Genomic DNA, 8377 nt, shown 5'->3' with positions numbered 1-8377 from the left:
ATTGCTCTGTGTTATAAAACAGCTGTTTCATTGTTGTTGGTTAAATTGTGCAATAACTTCAAACATTTGATTCTGATCTAGAAACATGTTTTCTGATCAAGAAAAAGCCAAGTATGAGCTATTGTTTAGTGAATTAAGGTCTTCTGTTTTAGTGCAAAGGGCTTTTAGAAGATTATTTAACAAAGATCCACCTCATAGAAACAAAATTACGCGTTGGAGTAAACAATTCGAAGAAACTGGATCGGTACAAAAACGGAAGTCTTCTGGGAGACCAACTGTATCAGAGGTAACAATTCAAAATGTTAGAGAATCTTGTCTTAGATGTCCACAAAAATCTCTTCCACGTCGGAGTCTGGAGCTTGGAATCCCAGTGACAACTCTGCATAAAATTTTGCATAAAAGGCTGCATTTTCATGCCTATAAAGTTCAACTGTTGCATGGGATCAAACCGAATGATAAAAATAAACGTGTGGAGTATGCAACTTACATCTTAAATCAGATTGAAGAAAATGAATAATTTTTAAATGATGTTATGTTTACAGATGAGGCAAATTTTCATGTTAACGGGTGTGTTAATAGACACAACGTTCGAATTTGGGGTTCTGAACATCCTCATGAGATCATAGAAATAATCCGAGACACACCAAAAGTAAACGTCTGGTGTGGACTGACTAAAAACAAAGTAATTGGACATTTTTTTCTTTGCCGAGAAAAGTCTTAATGGTAATGTGTATCTGGACATGCTAGAGAATTTTTGTTTTCCTCAAATTGACGAGTTTTATAATGTCAATATGGTGTATTTTCAATAAGATGGTGCGCCACCCCATTATAAGGACTTTGTTCGTGATGCTTTGAATGACAAGTTTGGACAAAGATGGATAGGTCGAGGTGGCCCAATAGCATGGCCTCCTAGAAGCCCGGATTTCACTCCATGCGATTTTTTTGTGGGGATACGTGAAAAAACATTGTTTATTCTCAGAAGATCCGTGATTTAGCTCATTTAAAGGAAAGGATTTATGATTCAGTATCATCGGTTACAAGAGACATGCTGCACAGTGTATGGGCCGAGATCGACCATAGATTAGATGTCTGCAGAGCTATCGGTGGTGGACACATTGAAATGTACTAAATGTATCAGTATAAAATTGTTTTTAACGAGGATTCTAATGAAATAAATATTTTTAATGTACTTCGTACGGTTCTCTTTTTATTTTATGTTTAAATTGCACCATTCATTTTTGAAAACCCTGTATTATCAATCAAAGAATCCTAAATTATATATATATATATATATATATATATATATATATATATATATATATAAAAGATTTTTTTTCTACACTCACGGATGCAAAGAGCTTCCAGAGAATGAAAGCTCTCAAGGGACAAGGGTTTCTTAGACCACTGGTTCTTAATGTTCGGAATCTCTAAAAGGCCATACTACTAAAAATTTGTAATGTCCAATAATATCAGAAACAAGTAATGTTCAAAATTCTAGAAGCGTCTATAATCGATGTTTTTTAAGTGAGATAAAGCTCCAGTAGACATCTAAGAGACTTAAAAGTAAAAGTAAATCTACTCAGTTTCTTGATGCAACTGTGAGCTGCTAAATTCAACAGACCGGATACAAATATTCATGCCAAAACTAAGATTTTGAGATTATATATACGTGTTGCAAATACATAAATTCCCTAAGTATTGAACTTGTCGAGTATATACGTTTAGTCATATCTGGGCAATTATAATTCCCAGTACAAGACTCTCAGAAATTATGTTATTCAAGTTCAATATCAAGCAGATTCAAAAGAATTATTATATGACATAAGACGTAAACATCTTTAACCTCGTATACATTTAGATAAAACATATTTATATAACTTCATAGGTTATAACACAATAAAAAATATAAATTATGTTTTTTATAGAAAATCCAAGAATTTTAAAACATATTTTACCATAAAAAGATATTTTAATTCTTTTTAGATAGCAGCTACTCATTGGAATGTTATGTGTAAGTAATTTCCTATCAAGGAACTAAACTAATGAGGATTTTATAGTTCACAAACAATGATTTATTTTTTTAATTTCTTAGATTCATCAAAACATTTCAATAGAAAACCTTACGTGTTTTGAAGGAAATTTCCTTTAAAATAACTATATCTCAATATATACGGAATGAATAAATCACTGCGTTTATGAATTTGAATTTGTAATCTGTATGAAAAATACGGGGTTTAGCTACAAAATATGTTTGCACAAAATATCTTCTTTTCAATATAAAAATCACATTAACAACATCGGAGTACTTTACCTATCTAAGCAAGGTAATATAAGGTTTCCAAATGATCCAGCGAAAGATACCCATGACCATAAAAGGAGCTTTTCTACCTATATAAGGGGGTTTTGTCACAAAGGCAATACTTTAGTAACAGCTTTAGTACACTAGATATTGGAAAATTTGCCTTTAAATTAAACTTCACTTTGCTAAATCTATTATATGATTTATAATGAAGAATCAATAATAGTTGACATATAACATGAGGAGAATTTTAACTGTTATTATTAGCTTTTAAAATCTTTCAAAAAAATAGATTTTTTCCGAGTTTATAATACTTATTTGTAAATCATCTATTTTTAAATCAGTAGCTGCCATTATATTTTTCCAACGCATTCTGAATGGTTCACTGAATTATGCACAGCTTTGTACATAGTTTTTAATATCGAGATCCTGTACTTCTTAAAGCACTTATGACGTATTATGATTAGGTCCTAAGAAGTTTTCTACGCATAAGTAGGCGTACATCAGGTACATATTATTTCAGTGTGTATCGATAAGAGGACAAGATTTTAACCTCAAATGTTATCATGTTTGATCACAAGGAGCATATCTGGTTCTAATCAATTATACTTCCAACGTTACAGCTGAAACTTCGTTTTTGTCCTGACCAAGAAAATACACATTCATAGGTTTCAGAAACCTACTGTGGTCAAAAAGCATTTACTAAAAACCATACATGCCCTTCTCATACACATCTGGTCTAAGATATTTCAATTACCATAATATAGTTTACTTTGCTGTTCCAAAAAGGAAAATAGGTACTTTGGGATTATACCGACCACACCCAGACATGAATCGTTATTTGACATTTAGCTTCTACTGATTACTAGATTAGCGTAGCACAATATTTCGTCAATATAAAACAGGAATTGTCTTATCGTAAACCCCTCCGCATCCTCAGACAGAGGTCAAAGTCGAGCGGTCCAGTAGATAACGTGATTGCAGAGTCTCGTTGCCCGTTCAGCTGGTGCGTCGCTTTGTTGTACTTCCGTGTTTTACCCCTACATTTCTCCAAACACAAAAATTCAACAAAAACAAAAATTACCAAACAAAAACTAAATTCTTTTTTGAAAAAAACACAAAACTTGTTTTTATTCTTGATCACACTCCGCCACCCAAAATGCGAGCGCCTCCGGCCATCAGCGCGGAGCAGCACCGAAGGCTGCCCCGCGCTGATGTCAACGAAAGAAAAACATCCCTCGAGATAGTACCTATCAGTAAAATATCAAATTCTAGAGGGGATGAACGGAAATATAAATTGAATTGTAATGGAAAGGCAATTATGTACCGTGTAAAAAACTTAAACAATCATGTGATGCCGCGCGGCCTGCCGTAATCGGGATTCTCGAGAAAGATAAGATAACAGCGACAACAATACCGATCACAATACCTGTAAATGCCTGTTGATTGATGGAATGTCAGTTCTGTTACTCAACTACATCGTTTTATAACGTTCTAAGTTCATTGAAAAAAGTTTAAGCGTTAGGGGCATATAACGGAATCTGACCCCATTAACAATTGATAATCGTTGTAAGTTTGTAATTTTGTAATTAAAGATTTATTTTTCGTTCTATCATGTTTGTTTCTATAAATTTATATTTTTGTGTTCTTCATACTGGTGTGGTCGGTATAATCCCAAAGTACCGGAAAATATATACATACATAGGACTGACAAGTCTAGTTCACTTAAAAGGGAGGTACTTCCTATGGTCGTTTGAATTCACTTACGGTGCACACTATAATTGTTTGCCCTCATAAATAACTTATACACGTACTCGTATGTGGGTTTTGGGCTTTAACTTATATTTAAAAGCATTTATTTTCAGTCTGTGATGTTTAGTATTAAGTAATCTATATTAATTATTTGTATTATTTGATATTGCATTAATGGGTAGTGTTTGTACGAAATTTAAAGGGTTTTATTGATATTTGATCTTTAATATCCATTGCTACATTTAAAGAATTTGAGAGTACGTATATCAGTACGGAGTTATGGATTCTAAGAGGGTAACCGTGCTCTTATCGAGTTTTTGATTCCTAAAGGATAACCGATCTCTTCTGCTGCAAGTCACGGTGGGGGAACAGGTTGTATATGTGGGAAGGATTTAGACATAAATCACGTGTTTCAGGTCCTTATTTTTTAGTGTTCACGGTTAAGAGGATTCCATGTTAAGCAAATCGTGAAAAGTTCTTATTTTGGTTTATTTCGGTTTTGTGCTGATATTATCAGGCCGGTTTGAATTAGTTGCATTTAATTAATTAAAGCTGATATTGCTTTATTTTTCAAAAAACAATATACATAGGCTTATTTATAATATTTTACTGAGGTTAATCGAAAAACGTAGTTTTTTATTGCTATGGATTATAGTTTACTGAGCTTTTCTATTAAACATATCTGATGCAATCTTTAAACTATATTCAACATAAAAAACCAACACATTTCAACGCTTAAATATGACAGATGTAATGTAAAAGCGATTCCAAAGTGATAAACCCAAAAATCTCCATAAAATCAAACATAATTCAAATTCAATAATAATATGATTTCTAAAACGATACCAAAACCAACAAATGTGTTATCTGCTTTGTCTACAGTATTTATAATTTTCACAATGAAATAAAATTTTGAAGAATTAAAAGTGGATTCAGCTTAGCCTATATGTAGACTGCTCTTTTGCTTAGATTGAGAAATTAACTGATTTCGATATCAATATTGCCTCAACTTGTTTACATACTTTCACGAATTACTTCTTAACGACAAATACCTTTCAGATGTAGCAATTTGTTAAATGATTTTTTTTTATTGAATGGCATGTGCAGATCTCATAATATTGGTAAAATCTCATAATATTGGTAAACAATATTAACCCGACAATTCTTTATAACAATCAGAATTTATTTCATAATACATTATTTATGCAAAAATGATAAGGTATCTAAAAGTACACGTTCAACTGAGAAGCCTACTACCGTAAGTGTGGGTGTATTTGCATTAGGCTATTGGCAAGTAAAGTATTTAAGAATTATGTCTATCTTTGCAGTATATAAATTTCCTAATCACTCCTTTTAAGAGTATTTTCAAGTGTGAATTTGCAATACAAATATGCTTACGTTTCATTCTGAACTAAGAAATACATATTCAAATATTCTTCCCAATATATACACACTGAGTTTTTGTGATTAGGTTTCAAATATCCAAACAACCATAAACCGTAGTGGTTATTACATATTTAGCATAACAAAACTTAAATGATATTCAACAGTGCTGGACGTTTTTGGTAAAATATCTTGTGTTATATAAGTACGTATAAAGTTTCAAGAGCAGAGGAGAGACACGGACTACAGTTATGACACAAGACTTAGGCATGTTAGGCTTACACTCCCCTGACAGTCGTTAAGCCTTATAACTACATAGGCCCTGCTTTAACTTCAGTGGAACTCGCTTTTAGACCTGAAATAAACGTGCCTCGCGTATTATTTCGTAATTATAGTCTGTAGCAATAGAACATATTTGAAATGTGCAATAACATGAAGGTGAACTGGAGCTAAATTCAACATTCATACTCAATCAGCCCTTCTTACCATAGCTACTTTATGTACAGAAAACTCGATTACTCAACCGTGTGTATAGATTACGTCAGAAACATCGTATTGCACTCAATTGTGCACCTCATGAGACAATGGTACCGCTAATTAACCTCTTTATAGTGCTCTGATGTCAAAATGATATAAAGGTGCGTTTGAGCTTTTTGGATCTCTTCAGACGAACCAGATTCCACAAGTCAAGTCTGAGACAGCGTCATATACTATACGCTGCAATAAAAGGAATGTGAACTGGAGTTAAACTCAGCATTCAAAGTGAATCAATCCTTCCAATTATAGCTACGTGATATTTAGATTAATTGTATATGCAGACATGCGCTACACATATATACAGAGACTAATATTGGTTTTCATTACGTGTAATATTTTGAAGGTATAGATTACTAATATATATATTAATAAGGCAAGAAAATGAATCAAATATAGAAATTAATAAAAGTATTATTTAAAATATGTAACACACAGTAAATACTAAACTTAGAAATATTCAAGGTAAGTAATATACAATTGAAAAATAAATTACTAATGTGATTTTACCAAGAAGCTCAATAGTCCTTGATTCATATTATTTTCAACGTTTTAAATATTTCCCCAATAAATTATGAATATTATATTCAGTATTAAGTATTAAAGACAGTATAGCTTTGAGCATTTAATGTACGCGGTACTGAGAACGGTTTTAATAGAGACGTTAATAAGAGCATTGCAACATCCAACCCTTTCCTCCCATACCACTTCACCCGGTGTTATGTTACCGGATAATTCAGGGATTACAGTAAGTGCATCTTCAATGTTCGAAGAGGCTCATTTCTATTTAATCTTTTCAATAAATTTCCACATCCTTAATGTTATTTATAATTCAAGATTGCACTAATAGTAAAGAGAATGTTTACCTTTAATATATTATGGTGTACATGTATACCAGATTTTTGTGTGTTTATATGTTCCATCAAAATCTCTGCTGCAGGTGTTTTACAGTACAAATCTTAAAAGGTTTATTATTGACATTAACAATGGAAATATTTACTTAATAGGTAAACAATAATAATGTAATCTAATTAAAATCAAATAAAAGTTATTATAACTGTTTTTGAAGCTGAAAAATCTTATTGCTTGTTCTTTAATATATATATTAATATATATATAATATTTATATATATATTTTATAAAATTATAACATATATTTTAACATTAAAAATGATAATACTTTATTTTTTGCTATTTATGTTACAGTTGGATGGCTTGACAGAGTAATTCAAAGTCCAATAATATCCAGAGGTAGTAAAGACGATGGACGATTTAGGTTTGATAGTAATTTGTGTAAATCTCCATACACAACCTAGATCATTAACTCAACTGCTTAACTGAAGCAAAAAACTAAACTTTTTTGAACGAATTCCATATCACTGTAAGTATTTCAAGTCTAAAAATATGTGCACCTGTCAAAGATGTATAGCCTAGTAAATGTAAAAAACAGTCATATTATAAATAACACTATTATAGACTGTAGTAAAATACGAAAAAAAGTATACATATTTCTTAGCATATTCATAGAATAAATTCAGTATTTAATAAACTGTAATAATTATACAAATATATTAAAAATTTTCAAAAAACTATTTTATTTTGTTAAAGTCTAATTATAGAAGAAGACACAAAAATTACTTAATCCGATTTGGTGAAATTGTGAAATCTTAAACAGTTTAGAGCGTTTGCATAAGGTAGAAATTCAATAATTGTCATATAGTTGGTCCTGGTTCAGGTATGATATATAATTGAATATGCATATTTAAAAGAGGATATAACTATATTTATAATTGTATATACACAAAGGAATTTAATGAAATGTTGCATAAATATATGTGTAAAGCAATATCGATGATGGTGCAAAACACTTCGTGAGATTTGGCTGAGCGTTAACGATAACTTTCACGTTAGTCGTATGGGTAACTATGATGGCAAGAAAATTACAGAATAAATACATTTTATAAAAACAGTTTAATTATATCAAATTTTAACATATAGCATAGTTACACATTGACTTAGTTGCGTTATTATTACGGTAACATGCCAAACTTTGTGTTTTAATGTGTAACTTAATACAGTAATCCTGTTCTAGAATGAATCAAGATAGATATATAAACAGCTGAGTTTTGTTGATCTTCTGAGCGTATGTTAGCAGTTTATCGCAATCGCCATCTTTTGGAATGTATTGTTGTGTTTTGAAGTTGTATTGAATAGATGTCGCTACTGATTGATATTCTGGTTTATTGAAGTCTTTGATTTAGGAAAAACCATAAAATATAGCCTACTGAAATTACCAATATACTTAAAATTTGTTATGCAATCTTCAGCATAGTCATCTGGAACTAGTAATGTTTGCGTACTCCTACATTAAAACAACGGAGAATGCGATAGATGGATATCGGCTGTAAC

The sequence above is a fragment of the Homalodisca vitripennis genome, chromosome 6, assembly GCF_021130785.1.
Source record: "Homalodisca vitripennis isolate AUS2020 chromosome 6, UT_GWSS_2.1, whole genome shotgun sequence".
NCBI classification, from domain to species: Eukaryota; Metazoa; Arthropoda; class Insecta; order Hemiptera; family Cicadellidae; genus Homalodisca; species Homalodisca vitripennis.
This window is presented reverse-complemented; position numbering follows the sequence as displayed.